General features: G+C 42.5%; 1 protein-coding gene across 6 annotated transcripts in view; it reads right to left on the reverse strand.

Moving 5' to 3' along the window:
- Window positions 1–17,410, reverse strand: part of LOC139534554 (adhesion G protein-coupled receptor L3-like) — a 301,582-nt gene that overhangs the window by 265,491 nt on the left and 18,681 nt on the right. The window lies entirely within an intron of this gene.

A 17,410-nucleotide genomic window follows, 5' to 3' on the forward strand; every position in this document is an offset into this window, starting at 1 on the left:
ATAAATAAATAAAAGATATTCACGACACAATGAATCGATTTAATCCATGACGATGATGAGGATGTGGATTAGAATCACTTTGAAAATGGCATCATTACAACTTGTTATGATTACGCACATGATCATTTGCATGTATATTTTAGCTGCATATTAACTGTTGGTGCATCTTCAGTTGACCATTACAAGTTATTTAGCAGCATCCTCATAAATGTTTGAAGTGGTCTGGGTGCACTCTGTATTGGCGATGTGTTGATTATATATGTATGAAGCGCTATTCAGGTCACATCAGCGTTTAATGGTTGATTTATTAGGACCCAACAGGGCCCTTCTGATGGCCGCCGGACAAAGAGCCTGATTTAAACTGCATTAACACTCTGCAGTAAATATCCCCATACGACATCAGCATTTTGATGACCGCTTTATCTTTCCACCATTTACCTTTTTTTGCTGAATATATCTATATACACACACACACACCTCACCCCCTTGCTCCATTTTCTCTCTCGCCGTCTTTGTATCAATCCGTCTCTCGCGTTTGCTTTCCCTCTTCATCCCTTTGTTTTGCTCGTTCCATTTCTCTTCCCCTCTCATTCTCTCTTTCGATCTTTCTTTCCTTTCACCTTTTGAAAATGCTTCAGAGGTGAAGAGGCCGAGTTTAATTACAGCTGAATTAATATGATTTACGACAACTCCCCTATAATTAATTCTACAGAAATGTGCGTAATTGAAAAAATAAAATACACACTCCCATGGTTTCTTTGTGTGTGTGTGTGTGTGTGTGTGTGTGAGACCAGCAAGCGCCAAAACATGCGTTGTCATCCTCTCCCTGTAATGATGTTATTGTTTGTGGCAGCAAAAGGAGCTGTGAAATGCATTCCCTTAAAAATGATCTTGATGAAATGTCATCCACGTCGCAAACACTAAATGTATGCAGACGGCAGCTGAAGTCCACACATCTGGATCGGAATAGTAAATCATACAAAGGGTTAAATCCGAAATCAAACGAGGGGTTGAATAAGCACTAAATCAAATGATAAATGCAATTTCACTCCAATTTGCTTGAACAGAAGTGTAGACTGATTGTGTGGTCTTATCTGACCAAATATATACAAGATTGTATCCTAGCCTACATCAACAAAGCAATACTACAAACCTCATGGAAGTACTATATTGCAGTAATGCAGTTCTCTCATGCCTCGTTTTATTCTGCATTACCAAACTGGCATCTTTGACCTGTTATATTACGCATGCTATAGAATGTATAGAATGTATAGAAAATACCTGCTCAGACCAATCAATGTAACATGTCAACAGCTGTCACAGTCTGCGTTTTAAAAATGAACCAATCTGAAAGGTTCATAGCAACAACACTCACTAAATCACACTTCCGTTTGATTTGCTTCATTTTAATATCAAAATGTTGTACCGATGACACGGACAGCCTGTACTACAAATTACCATCTAGACCAGGGGTTCCAAAACCTTTCGTCCACAGCCCCATTTTGATATCTGAAAATTCTCAAGACCCCAACCTTGTGAAAAAAAAGGATGTAATTAACAGCCAATGCTAACTTTATTTGGGGCTATGGCAGTCAATTGCAAAACATTTTTAACAGTATTCTGATTGTCTTAATTCACGATCACATACTTTTAATGTGGGGCTATGACAGTCAATGACGGTCAATTGTAAATTAGTCTGACATAATGTATCTTCTCACCACCACTAATGAGATGGTGTGCTTGATGTATGTCGCATCGGCGCTTCTCAAAGTCAGGGGGCGTGGTCAACAGTGCACATTTCTCTGCGGTCACATCCAACCTGGATCGATATTTGGTTTTACGGTGCTTTCAAGACAACTGGGAACTCTGAAAAATACAAGAGGCCTGAGTTCCAGAGTTGGAATGCAGAGTTGGATGACATTTCAAAATGATTTTTGAAAGGTCACCCCCCCCCCCCCCAGAGTTCCCAGTTGTCTTGAACACACTGAAATCGGAAGTTGGAGATTTTGGAGTTCCCAGTTCCGAATTCCCAGTGGTTTTGAAAGCGGCACTAATGCAGACGAGAACACTGCTGAATCCAGCTTCATACAGATATGAGCTGGCGAAGTGTACCATGAGTTTTAATGCTCTGAGGAAGTATTCTCTTTGATTCTGACTCAAGCGCAACGGTCAAGTGCAGCCTGTTCCCACAATCGAAGGGCACTCTGGTTTGATTTAGATTTGAATAATTTTCATTTAGATGTTTAAGGTTAACCACATTACAATGATTTTGAGATAAAGACAAGATATATAGAAATAATATATATATATTTATATATATCTTTTATAATAATTCAAATCTATGGTTGCGAACCCTAGTTTGGGAACCGCTGGTCTAGCCCGTCTACACATTGTCTGGCCCAATGTTTTTTCCTAACCAGTAACGTGTGTGCCTCATCGCGTACATTATTCATTACGTCCAAACAAATCGGAGGTTGTTTAGATTGACAGACACCATATGTCAATATCTGGAGAACCAGGCTGGTGGTCAGACAGACATAGCATCTGTCAGTTATTTGAAGGTCCATTGGGGTTTGAAGAACCTTTTGCACCAGCCATATTGCACCAATCCCCCCAAGCAAGAGTTTTGCACAGTGGAAACTAGCCGAATTACAAAGCATTATGTTCACATTGGAGTGAACATCTCAATTGAAAATGGTTTAACTTGCATGCTTAGTGTCATGGAGAACAACTGTGTACAATCATGAAGATAAACTCCAGCGCACAAATCAAATCAAGTTTATTTTATATAGCCCTTCGTACATCAGCTAATATCTCGAAGTGCTGTACAGAAACCCAGCCTAAAACCCCAAACAGCAAGCAATGCAGGTGTAGAAGCACAAGTGATATTGACGCTCCAAATGCAGATTTAATGGATCTTTATACCAATGTTTCTGTTTTGTTCTTCGTAAGAACACTTTACCCTCTCTTTTTCTTATCCTTCTCTGTCTGAGCCACACATTGAGGTGTTTTCTCAGCCAGATATTGGATTCCTTCCACTACTTTCATCGGGGCAGAAGTGGTGGTGGCGACCAGGGATAGGAGCTTCTAAAACCTCTTCAAAGGGTTGTGAAACAGAGACAAATGTGCCTTTCATGAGGCACTTACAGGTGTCTGAGACACTGTTGTATTACTGCGGGGAGCCTTCACAGGAGAATACACATTTATATCATTGTCGTGCTGACTACAGAGTAACGCATCCGGAAAGCAACATTTTAGTTGAGAATACCAAACTAAGGAGAAACCTAAAAGATCGCTGCCCGAGCCGCTTTTCATCTAGGTTCATCAAGGTTCAAATCAACATCAACCAAAGAAACGTCATTAACTGAAACGTCACTTTCTTTCAAAAAGTCGACCATTTGTTGTCATATCAGTTTCAGTGCATTGAGGGTACAGCAAATGAACAGGCATCGAGTGTGGCCTCAGGTTTGATTCATACCATGATTGCATCCAAGGAAACAGCTATTGTACAACCCGAGATAGCGGACCTTAAAAGTCTTCACAATGCGACACACATAAAAGGTTAATCTATACCGTGTGCTGCGAAACCCAAGTCCATTCAACAGGCATTTAGTGCACAATACCGAAACAATTCATATATTCTGCTGTAAGTGCTTTTATCTAGCTTTTAGCGGACTATACAGAGTTTACAGTCCATTCATACAGCCAACTATAGCTGCTTCAATCTAGGTTTTACAGCACTAGAGGCACATAGCCTAATCGAAGGGTTATCACATCAACATTCCTAACAGGCCCATATACATTCTGCAAAAAATTAAATTTTAACTAGAAAGAGCACACGTTTACCGACTAATGACTGACTAGTGGCTAATGGCTAACGAATGACTAATGACGAACAACCTGTGGTGTAAAGTACATAAGTAGTACTTTCAAGTATTTTTACTTAAATAGTTTTACTCCATACATTTTCCCAAAAGTACTCGTTACATTTTGAACGCTTAGCAGGACAGGGAAAGAGAGAACATCCCATGTCATCTCTACTGCGTCTGATCTTGTGGACTCACTGAACACAAGCTTTGTTTGTAAATGTCTGAGTGTTGGAGCGTAACCCTGGCTATAGTTAAAATACAAACTAGAAAATGGTGCCATCTGGTTTGCTTAATATGGAATTTGAAATGATTTATACACCTTTTACTTTTGATACTTAAGTATATTTAAAACCAAATACCTTTAGACTGTTTCTCAAGTAGGATTTTACTGGGAGACTTATACTCGAGTCATTTTCTATTATCTTCACTCAAATATGACAATGGAGTACTTTTTCCACCACTGCTAACAATTGACTAATGGCTGACTAATGCAGGGTGACGGCCTGTGTCGTACACAAAAGGCGAGGCAGTCGCGGTCCCCGGAGCTCATCAAAGAGCGGCTTACTTTGTCAGCTGAGTGGAGAATGTGCTGAGAGCGAGAGAGAGGACGGGAAGTCACAGGACAGGGCTCACTAAGCCACTGTCGCCGACCGAAACACACACACACAAACAAACACACACACACACGTTACTAGTGTGGCGTTACTAGCGACACATTAGCGACAAAATGCCGTAACGGCTGGACAAAGTCTCTCAACTCATGGGTTGTTACAGGCCAGAACACAGCCAGAGGCTATATGGACAATGTTAATGTAGAGAAAATGCATTGTGATTGAAGTGTCCTGGGTATGAATAGGACCAGCTTGGAGAGAGTGGATACCACACAAAGAGCTCAATTGACATTGTGTATCCATACTATGGAGTCGAGATGCCGTGGTAGTTTTGTCCATCAAATCTATTAATAATTGCCATTTATTCACACAAACTTCATGGTTTCCAAAAACGAGTCTGCAAACTGAGTTGCATTTCTCATTGTAGCCTATATAAAACGACAGGCATGCAATTCCTGAAAACAAGAGGTGGGCCTAGACCTCCATGAATGTGTGTGTATGTGAACAAACAAATTTGATTTCATTTGATAACATTATTCAAGTAAATGAGAGCTTTGTTTTAACCTACAGGTAGATAACACATGGCAAAATATTATTCCAGTAATTCTCAGCAGGTCAAACATTATGTGCGGAGTCAGTCTAATGGTGTTAGCAGAGGCTATCATTAGGCGTGAATGGGGAAGCAGGACAGACAAGCCAGACCAGAGGACGTGCAGATAGAATGTATTTTTCTGCCTTCCTTCCTGCAGCCTTGTTTTCACTCCATCTCGCTCCCTTCTTCTGCATAATCTTATCGTTCTCCCTCTCCCCCCCCTCTCTCCATCCCTTCCGTCCTTCTCGCCATCCCTCTGCATCTTCCTCTCAAATCTCCCTCTGAGTCTTCTGTCTCCGTCCTCTCCCTAACTCTCTCCATCTGCATGACATTGAGTGGAGGTGGAGAAGGGCGTACATTCAAATAACACCTCCAACCTTTTAGATACTCTGCTGCAGTCTCCCACATGCTTGCGTCCTTAATGGCCTTATTAGTGAATGGCAGAACCTTGAACTATGCGAGATGTGTGTTACTGACGTGTTTGTCTCTGTGTGTATTGAGTGTGCAAGCAGACGGTTGTCCCGGTGTCCTATGATATGAATGATGGATAAAGCGTCGAGGAGCGGAGGAGGCTTCCTCATATCCCTGCTATGTTCACACAATGAGAGAAGGTAGGTGGGTGGGAAATCTGGTGTGTAAAACAGCTTCTTGCTAAAGATATATTTTAGAAAATGTATATGTCAAGGTGCACAAGCATCAACCCCACAATTTGTGAGTAAGAAAACATTTCCAAAAACTGGCCACCTTTGTGCGTGTCTAGTTTGCTTGAGTCAACCCCACAATGTGTAAAACCCCTTGTTGTAGTAGATACCATTCAAAGTGGCCACCTTTGTGTGTGTGTCAAGGCGAATTAGCGTCAACCCCGCAATTTACAGTAAACATGCAAAACACCTTGTCGAAGACACCTTTCAAAGATGGCCGCCTTCGCGGGTGTCAAGGCGAACTAGCGTCAACCCCACAATTTTGCCCTCTTCGCCGAAGCTTGAGAGGCAAGGTGTGGGGAAGAGAACGGGTGTTTATCTTTGAGATGGAATATCATTATGGTAATGATGCTATTCTTTCTTTGGAATACATACATACTCTCAATGGGATGACCAACCTTGCGGGCGGAACATAAAAGTCAATAGAGGAGAAAATTGTATGGGTGACGTTAGTGGGACTTGACACTGGAGGTCCTTCAAAGGGCTACAGCATCGTGTGCATGTACAATCAAACGTGTCGCTTTTTTCCTCCCTCACATAATAACGGCACTTAGCATCACGTTTTGCAGTGCAGGGTGATATTGTCGGGCAAGGAGACGTGATCAAGATTAATGCAGACTATTAGAGTATAATACCAATATTCCACTGCAAAGGAAAATTATCTAAAGATCTTACTTGAAGAAATATGTAAAGGCGTATTTAGTTGTTTGTAATATTATTTTTTGCTTGTGTGGGGGCGTGGAGGAATAATATGCAGATATGAAACTCAACATGTGCACAAAAGTACTGCAACACACATCAACACAAAAACTGTGTTTTGGCATTGGGAATGGGTTACAAAACAAACCTGCATCTGATTGAAACTGGGGATCGAGTTACTGGCAAGGCCCGTCTAGTGTCCTGCTTCCATGTGTAAGGAGCGGGGTCGGGCACACACACAATGCTCCCATTCAGGCTTTGTGGAAGACAGCCGAGATATCCCAGGACCCCTGTAACAGGGAGGTTAGAAAGGGTGCCCATTTCTCCACGAGGTGATAAACAACGTCAACGCCTTCTGTACTACTACAACATGCAGATTGTGTCCCAAATGGCACCATATTCCCTATATAGTGCACTACTTTTGACCAGAGCCTATAGGCCCTGGTCAAAAGTAGTGCGTAGCGCACTATATAGGGAACGTGTTGCCATTTGGGATACAAACAAACACGACTGAACCTGTATCAACATCTTAAATGGGTAGTCTGACCTTGTATTGATCTACACATCATAACACAAAAGGGAACATGTCACTCTTTCATATCATATTGTGGACAAGTGTATAGGTCCCACTGTGATACTGTTAATTGGCCTGTCCAGGTGATAGTGACATTAAGAAGAGAGGGATTAGGAGTTGAATACACTGGACTACATATTGGAGTTGATTGGAAGTCTCTCCTCCACCTATGAACAGTGCTATTTTGTCTTTCATTAGTTAGTGGCATATGAACTACTTCCTAATACGACACAGTATAAACACAAGTCACATAACTTCTACGGATAACCTTCTTGATTTATCACCGATTTCTTTTCGTATCAAAGTTTCACATGTTCTATTATCGCCTCACTACGTATCAGTTCTGGGAAGGCAGCTAGTGTGTAAAAGTCCCCCCCCCAAAAAAAAACAACAACAAAGGTATCAGACGTAATTGATCCGACAACTCCCCCATTTCGGTATTCATTTCCCATTATCAAAAACACAAGATATGCCCTTTGACCTTTGAGGTAGTTCAATTCTGAGTAGCTCCAAAATGAATAATGACGGGGGAAAACAGGACAATTATTTCAGTAGAGAGTATGAGCCTGTGCCTGCACGCCTGCGCACACACACACACGCACATACACGTCGCAAATCATAGCACTGCACAAGCTGATTGGGGGCTTTGACAGAAATGGTCAATGTCTGGAAGAATTACACACGGGCCGTGCAGCAATACATCCTAAACGTACATCTGACAGAGGCTTTTAAAACACAGACAACGCAGGCAGAGCAGCCATCCATGCGTAAAATTGGACAGCCATCCCTCAGCCCAGCCATACATCTATGGCTGGCTTTACATGGGGAGAAGCACAATAGAATGAACTTCTGATTTTAAAAAAATAAAAATAAGTAATTGAATCCGCGATTCAATAGGGCTGGATTACAGTTACAAAAACATGGCCGTGTGAATTCCACGCTCAGCAGGGGGTGAACAATGTATTCATTCATGACTGACTGATTGACTAACTGTCATGTTGGTTCTACTCACAAACTATTGGGAAAGAAAGTGTGCACTTGTTTTGTTTATAAAATGCTGGAATATTAATTCCTTGATAATGATAGTTATAAAGGTGTAAGATATTATAGATCCTTTTCTAACAATACAAGTGGACAATCTCCCATTGCAATCAATGAATAAAACGGACTGCCCAAAGAGACATTCTGAACGGTGCCTGGGAAAAGTAAAATCGGGTGTGATGCCAGAAACAACCGGGATTGTGAAAGGAGTTAAGCACATGACTTACTGAGAAGGCCTATACCACTTGTAGCCATCCATCTTAAAAAAGGCATGATGACAGTATGTGCAGAAAAAAGGCCCTGTAACAGTTTGCTACAACAGCCAATAATTCCGTATGAGACCTCTAAAGTCTTACTAAAAAGGTTACGGGGGGGGGGGTCACTGAATGTGTAACCCCTAAATCCACAGGTTATCAACCCAGTAAATCACATTTGTGTTGCCATGTTTACATTAAATATGTAGGCCAAAAAATATATATAATAATAAAAAATTAAATAAAAACTAGGGATGGAGTGATAGGCATCTCTGTTTTGGTGAAGCCCAGTTGCATTATTCTCTGGCGGTGGCTGACGCGATAAGAACTGACAGTCGACTGCTGTAAAGTGACATTGTGCCTCGGCAAACGTGTTCAATTCTTGTTAGGGGCAGGGAGAGATAAGGGCCATGTCCTCATCGGGTAGCTAGATGCCCCTTGCTAATGGTTAGCCTGGGAGGAATACCGTTAAAGCTTGCAGGAGAGAGTAAATAGCAGTGTTGGTGGTAAACATTTGGGTTTCAAATGAAAACTCAACAAAACCAAAGAGTGTTTGGCATCTTCGAAATGAGAAGTCCTCAGATATATCGCCTTCTCTGAGCGTTGCCGAGGGTGACATTGTGATGAATTGCTCAAGCAGAGTCATGATTCCAGTCGTCAATAGCTTTCCAGATAAACTTGGGCAGTTTATTTTCTATGAACTGCGATATTCCGTCACAAAAATAAAGAATTCAGTCATTTCAGGCTGAGAAAAAGGGCCGAAGCAATCATAATGGCAGGCAGTGTGTTGTGGGTAGCGGTTCTATGCTTGACTGAGGAACATGGGGCTGCATACTAATGTCACTGGGATTCTTTGAAGCAGATTGCGAGCACTCACTATTGGCCACTTTTCAAATTGAGCAGGTTGCAAGCAAAACAACAGACAACAATTGTCTAAGTCTATACATTGCTTATGAGTGTCTGTCTAATTTACTCACGTCAATGTGCACTTTCCTTTTCAAATCCTCCTCACTTCCACAGCCAACAGAATAGCCCCTCAATTTAATGTCAGACCATGGAGAGGTAAGACTGATCCATTATGATGGTTGTGGTGGTGGTTGTTGTGGTCGTCGTTGTTAGGGTTTCTTGCTTAAGGTCAAATGAGGTTCAACTTTTTAATTTAGCCCGGCAACGTAATTCAAACCAGCAGTCTTGTGGGGTAACAGTATAGCACAGTTAAGCAGCGGCAGACCTACTCAGAGTTACGGATCTCTCAGTAAAGATTGTTCTGGTTTCTGTTACTCAGGTCAAAGATAGGTCGAGGAATGAGATTTTTCAGAACGAGGTGTGAGGACCATGAGATTGGATGCTGCGTTTTGCATGTCATTAAAATTGTACACGGCGCTAACAAAACAAACTGACGGCGCATGGTAACTGACAGAGGGAGACAGATGGCTGTCGGAGAGGGGTTTCTTATGCATGAGGACTCGCTGCATCTGTTGGTGTGTGACTTCAGGTCTCCTGGCCGGGGTGAAGTTCTAGCGGGAAAGTACTGTTCATACGGAAGCAAACGAAAGCTGAGTGCGGTTATCTGTGTTCAAAGAAATCCAGCCATTTTATTTGGGGAGACCTAACTCCTGCACAATAGAGTTGGAGCCGCAATCGTACTTACGGGGCCTTGAAAGCAATTACGGACCCAGTCAATCTCTTGACATCCAGGTGGGGTGACACTGCTAAAATAATGGCTTCAGTTAAATCAGATGGGCAGAGAGCCTTGAAGGAAAAACCAGCAGGACACTGCAGCCCCCTCAAGACCAGGGTTGGCCACCTTTGTCATACGAGAGACAACGGTACGGGACCTGGGGTTGGCAACCTTTGTCATCTGTCAAAACAGATACAAACATCATAAAATGTGTATAAAGTGGTTGTATGGCCTCCGTCCAGGCTCCTTTCAGAGACAGGCTCTAATTGGACATGATGGTTGAGAGCCTGAGAGGAGCTCTCTTATTCGGTGTGCTTTTCCCTTTTATTAAAAATTAAAGAGCGATGCGGATGCTCCATTTGCATTCAGCCAGGCAATGGAAAGAAGGTTACAATTGTCTCTCCCGCTCCCTTTGCCTCGGCAGAGTCCAGAGCAAGATCGATGCACCAAAAGCACTTAATTCCTGTTCAATTTCATCCTTTAGTGTCAGTACAATTAAAACTGCTCTCGACCATCTTTCCAATCCACATTTCCCCCACAACCAAGACCGTCAAAGTCATCAGTCGAACGCGGTGCAAAAAGCTTTCCCCGGGGCAGAAGCATTGGCACCACGTATTCCACACTCCCAATGATTAGATGGAAGGCCAGGTTATTGACCACTTCAGGATTGAGGATTCATTGGACGGAGGGGCTGTACGTTTGTAGCCAATGATGAATTCTATAGGGTCACGAGGAGCCAATCTAAAGCCAAGCAGTGGGTGGAGAAAGGTGGCTAACTCTTCCGATGGAGGTTTTGGCCTATTAGGGAAGGAGAAAGCAGCTGCCTGTTGTATTGAGGCTTGTATTGGTCCGAATACTAGGTTCCTGTGTCAAGGGATTCTATATTGAGTGGGGATGACAACAGCATCAGGTGAGAGGACAAAGTTGTTTTAAATATGAGTATCAATTCAAGCCTAGTTTCAGATTGTGCTAGACAGTCATGGAAAGACCGGATGCTTTTGTAATTAGTTAAATGCACCAATCTCACTGTTACTATTATAAATTAAATGTCAGGTTGATAAATTGGCAGAGTGCTTTTGTAACTAATACAACAGAATTTGCTCCGCCATCTCACCATTTAGACCGCTTCAGCATTTCAAATGCCACATTTCAGTTTGAGCGCCAGACTTACATTATTAGTTTATGTACCGTAAGCCAACGTCACATCAGTTTATCTTGATCGCAGCGCATCAACTGGCACATGTGCACTGCCATATTCCCATTTTTTTTTTCATTAAAGTTGGCAGAATATGACGATTTATCATGTGACACATTTGTTCTGAAAGCTGTGCAGATAGAAATCAGTTAGTGACCTGGGTGTAGTGGCTGCATTTAAGCTGCTGCGCCAATTATTTCTGCCCTGTTGCAATTATACGAGGCTACCCAGCTGTGTTTGACACAAAGCTGGCTTTCAGAGGGCTTACCACCACCAAAAACATAAACAAGATTAGAGACCGTAACCTTTCACATCGACTCATCTCTGACAGCAGAGCCAGTAAGTGGACATTTGGTCTCACCAGCCGCACCGCCACCGCAAACTATACAAAAAAAAAAGATTCACCAAAGTGAGGTGCTTAAATGTCTTACTGCAAGGGGCTGAAAGAGAGAAAAAAACAAGTTACAATGTGCCTCCCCGAATTAGATAACTTTTGCCCGGCACAAAGCAATCTATGATTCTCATCTCAATCAATTCTGTTCATTGGGGGGGGGGGAGTTGTAGCCACAGGAATGGCACAGAAATATCCCGGGTTGATATAACATTAAAGTTAAAGCCACAGGACCCTGGCAGATTAAGAGCGACTTAAACTGTGTTCTATCCAAATGGCTCCTTATCCCCTCTATGTCCTCTGGTCAAAAGTACTACATAGCGAATAGGGTGCCATTTTAGACAAAGACTGCTGCAACAATATCATGACTGCGAGTGCCTATTAATCATTACGGGTGGGAGTTTAACTGTGAAGGGTCAAACCTGAGCTCATAGTCTAGCTACCTACCGTAGTCTCACATTGCTCCAGTATGATAAGCATGCTCATAAATTCTTTCCTCGGTCTAGATATGAGCTGATATGTAGCCATCCCCCCCCCCCCATTGTGGTAATTTATGAGACCATGGCCTGTGAATAACTAGGCAGCCCAGATCTAACTGCATGCCTGTGACATCAGTTGCAAGTTAACGAATTACCACAGTGCGAGCAGTTGGATGTTCGCCGGTTGAGGTAAAGTCTAGGTATCAGCTCAAGTCTTCAGGTCTCAGCCAAGGTTACTCGTCACTAAAGCACGGTTCATCGAACCACCTCCAACACATAGCACCTAAATAAAAGTGATAAAAGCTAAATAAAAATCTAACAATCGTTGTACAAATTTCCCTCTATCCATTGTTACAGCTGGGAAAATATCCTGCTGAGATCTTGCTCTGTACTACAGATGTGATGTGTAGGATGTGATGTGTCTATATGTAGGCTGTGCATAGCCACCAGTTATGGACAAGGCAGATGGAGTGAGCCTTGTTGAACGGATGTGGCTGTCAAACGTCTGGTGAAGAGGACGGGACGTTCAGAGCGCTCTGTCGTACTGATGATAAATGGATGTAATATGGCACCAGTCACCCAGCAGAACCAGTCAATACTACTGAGCAGAGGAATGCTAGAGGGACAATGGGAGACTGTGGACCTTGTTATGGAATGACAAAAATCTAGGGGAGGGCAGTGGGGGGGATATCTTATTCAATACACGTTTCAACAGTCAGCCACTGGTGTACTACACACCCCCACAAACTCGGGGGGGCACAGGATTTTAGGGGGGGGGTGGGAGGTCAGGCTCCCCAGATTTCTCATGTGTTCATATGCTATGGTAAAAAAAAAAATATATATATATATATATATATATATAAATAAAATAGGAAATTATCTTTATAAAACTGCACAATTTTCTCTCAGCCCCATGGCCATCCTTGGACCTTGTGGGTGAGCCCTAGTCAATAGTAGTGCACTATATAGGGAATACGGTGCCATTCGGCACAAAGCCATCGTCTGGTTTAAGAATGATAGCGGAAAGCTACCACTTGATACGCAGATTTAATATAGCATTTTTTGGCAAACGCTTAAATATTTGGTGAACAAACAGGGTCTGCTACAACTTTGAAAGGCAGATCATATTTTCGGGTGAAACCATCATCAGGTTTATTCAATGTAGGGAATACCAGGAAATGTAGGCTTCTACACCACTGTGTCAACCTAAGGTAGGGGTTCTTTGTGGTTTAATTCTCCTCATCCATAACATATCAACATCATTCCTACAGATCTGTAAAGAAATATTGAATTAATCAGAAAACCTGGAGACGTGAACAGACAGACAGAGACAGAGCAAGCCACACAGACACACGTTCCATGTTAGCCCCAGCCAGAAGAGCGTGTGGCCCTCTGACCGTGAGAAGAGAGGCTGCTGGGGGTCTATGAAAGCCTGCTCCAGCCCTTGACTGAAGGTGATAGCTCTGTGTACAAGGGCGAGTGGAAAAGGCCCCCTTTTCCAGCTCCTCACCCTACGGGGCCCCTGCCTGCGCGCCATCACAGTTATCGGCTGCTTATTATTTGGCTGAATGAGCCGGAGCGGGGCTCCTGGGGGCGCTGCTGACATAATGACTGATTACAGTCTGCGGCTCCCACGAAATCCCAACGTTGCCACCAACAGGCAGGCGGCAGCTCGGCACCGCAGGAGAGGCCAGGGGGAGCGATGACAGCCTAACTGAGCTACCTCTCTACCGGTCACGGCTGACAGAGACGCGGCTGGACACCTGGGTCACTCCGTGCCCATCACGGATTGCCTCGTCACGAACCCACTACCTCACGTCTATCCCCAAGTCCAGGTTGACCTATCCGTTGTATGTGGCAACGCTTTCTTTTATTATGACAGGAGACAGGTGGTATACATGATTTGCATGATCCCTCTCTACCCGCCTTTCAAGTTCCTGCACTCAGGGTTGCCATATCTGCGGTTTTCCAGCTAAATTAGGCTACTTTGATAACAATGTCGTGGGTGACAATGTATTGGTCGCAGGTTTTTGGCCTACTTCTAAGTTGCTCTGTGGCCGCCATGGCATAAACAAAAAACTTTTCTATTTCACTGTGACCTGCTGCTGCTGACTATCAGGCAATGAGGCAGGCTGTTGCTGAGTGAGTGAGTGAGTGAGTGAGTGAGTGAGTGAGTGAGTGAGTGAGTGAGTGAGTGAGTGAGTGAGTAGGGCCGGAGGGGTGGGTGTGTGTGTTGAGAGAGCACTGCAGCCTAGTCCACCATTGGCTGAGTCACGTGAGTGAGAGGAGACAGAGCAGCACGTTCACGTCGTGACAACGTTTTACCAGTTGTAGGTAGTCTATTTAACTTGTCATTATGCATGAGAGGGAATTTGAAATGTAAGTTATGGAACTCCCTCACGTGCTTCTGTTATGGGGAAAAGTGCTCAATGAAACTGACATTAAATGTGGAGAATAACATTTGCATTTATTAACATTTGTTGGCCATCAAGTAGCCCGTTCATTTATATGCCATTGTAGGCTACTGTACAGTTTTATACAAGAAATATGTTGACATTACTATATCACTGGAGTCATTGAAAATCAACGTGCCACTTATGTAGTCTACCTGGAGCTGCCTATAACTTCAGTGTATTGCTGTTGTAGTAGCCTTATGTTATTATGCTATTATTAAATGGCCATGTTCAGTTAATTCAATTGGAAGTTATCAAAACTCTTTCGCAATTGCCGATCAGTTCTCATAACACATTAAATTGACGTAAATCAGTCAGATTAAGCTACACGTTAAAAAAATATATAAAAACACTGGCTGCTGTTGACAAGCATATTCACTTCACATACATATTCATATTTAATTCAGTGATTGAAAGTACAACACCATCTTTAGTAGCCTATTCCAGCCGGCTATTGGGAAACACAAGCAATTACCTTAGAAAATAGCCAAGCTATTCATGTTGAATAAATGAGTCTGTTGATTTGAACTAAGCAAGCTGCTAAATCGTTCAGTGTACATCTTGCCTAGGCTACTGTAGACTATCTGAAATAAGACGTAGGCCTATAGAATACCTGCAAACCAAAGTTGAATTACAAATCATAAACCCAGATTATAGCTATTGAAAGTCAATCTCACAAAAATTGACCATTTATAACGGTTTGTAGTCTTAACATCTGGTTTGGGATATATACACACACACACACACACACACACCATGGCTAACGGCTGTATCCAGGCACTGCGTGTTGCGTCATGCATTATTGCTTAATCATAGCAGTCAAACGAGTTAAAATCCACATCAATTGATGTAAAATGATCTGGCGAGTTTAATAAAGGGCAAATTACCTTTTCAAATATGTTTATTACGTCATAGTTCACAGGAAATATTATTTTGATTTAAACCGAATGTGGCTTCTAATGTCGTTACAAGTTACGTTGATATTACTTCTTTATTGGCTCGATAACGTTGGGGGAAAAGGGTTTATTGTATAAATGTGGCAACTCCTGCTCTGAAAAACAACTAATTGAGCTAGTTTTCAGGCCTTTTTGTGCAGGTTTTGAGTGGACATTTTTGCGAGACCTGGCAACCCTGCCTGCACTCTTATGAATGACACACACACACACGTGGGCGTGAGTGTCAAAATACGTATGAAAAGAGCACGACAGGGGGGCAGGGGGGGTCTGCATTGTCAATGTCAACAGCTACCCTTTTCAAATGACAGAGGAAGAAGAACTACCCTGCTTAAGCGCTTTTCAGACGTCGGCTTTTAGGCAGTCAATAAAGTTCAAGGTAAGACAAAAACGGGTCACTTAAAAAAAATACGTTTTGCTCCAGCAGGCCGCTGCGTCAATCCAGGCATCTCCACATCGAAAGGTGAGAAAGGTCTGGCAGGCAAGATTATTTTGCCAGTTGGCTCCGCAGCACCACAAACTGAAAGGGGAACCTTTCCTTATATACCAACCTGGGTAATTTTCATTAGACACAAAATGTTAGAAAACAGACTGAAACAGGGAGGGACTACCTGACCCTGTCCAATAATAAACTGCTCATTTTTTATTCTTACAGTGTGCCTTAATGACTATGATCCTGATTCAATGGATGATTGCAGGCACACAGTGGTTGGGACTGGAATAGCCAACATCACTACTCTCATGGGCCAATCGCATGTATCAATGTAAGTGAGTGACTGCTGCAAGGAGCCTCCTGGATAAGGCAGTCTGTCCCGCTCAGTTTATATCCAATCCTATCACTATTGAAATCTATTTGGGCTCAGATAAGTGTAGCGGGAGATACTGAAATATATTTTTTAAAGATTCACTCGAGATCAGATTCTGATCAAACGAATGGATTGAGCCCCCTTGAATGTATTGGAAATGTGCATTCTACTAATTAAAAAGGAGCCTTCCACTCAATATTATACTGTATATGCATAATTCATAACAGGAATAGTACTACGGCCTATTGGGCTTGATAGAAATGCTTCCATTCATCATTACCTTTCAGATATCGAAGGAAAAAGACAGAAGTGTAAAGGACTTTATTTATCAACACCGTCATATGCCATTTTATGCTGAATGTAGTATTGGAAGCCCTCAGATCATATGGCAGATGGGCTTTTGCTCAAATGGAACTCTTTGTATTGGATTTTCCGGTACAATAACACAGCAGAAGCTTATTTGGTTTTTACTCTGAACATTAGCCTAACAAAACCTAGGTGGCTCACCTCAATGCATTTTGGCTGAATGGTCTGACGATAATGGCATGTGGCTTTTGAGGACATTGTAGTCCTGCAAAAAAATATTATGCATTATACAAGTGTTTACTTCTGGTTATGACACTACATTGTGGATTATCGCCTCAAAAATAGACTGACACTGGCAATTCATACATTGTACTGTTCTCCTGACTCAAATATGCATTTTGTAACATTTCCACATGCAAATACAGTGCATTCAGAAAGTATTCAGACCCCTTGACTTTTTCCACATTGTTACGTTACAGCCTTATTCTAAAATGTATTAAAACGTTTTTCCCCCTCAATCTACACACAATACCCCATGATGACAAAGCAGAAACAGTTGACATGTTAAATTTATAAACGAATTTAAACTGAAATATTACATTCGCATAAGTATTCAGACCTTTTACTGAGTACTTTGTTGAAGTACCTTGGGCGGCAATTACAGCCTAGAGTCTTCTTGGGTATGATGCTAAAAGCTTGGCACACCTGTATTTGGGGAGTTTCTCCCATTCTTCTCTGCAGATCCTCTCAAGCTCTGTCAGGTTGGATGGGGAGCATCACTGCACAGCTATTTTCAGGTCTCTCC

The sequence above is a fragment of the Salvelinus alpinus genome, chromosome 11, assembly GCF_045679555.1.
Source record: "Salvelinus alpinus chromosome 11, SLU_Salpinus.1, whole genome shotgun sequence".
Lineage (NCBI taxonomy): Eukaryota > Metazoa > Chordata > Actinopteri > Salmoniformes > Salmonidae > Salvelinus > Salvelinus alpinus.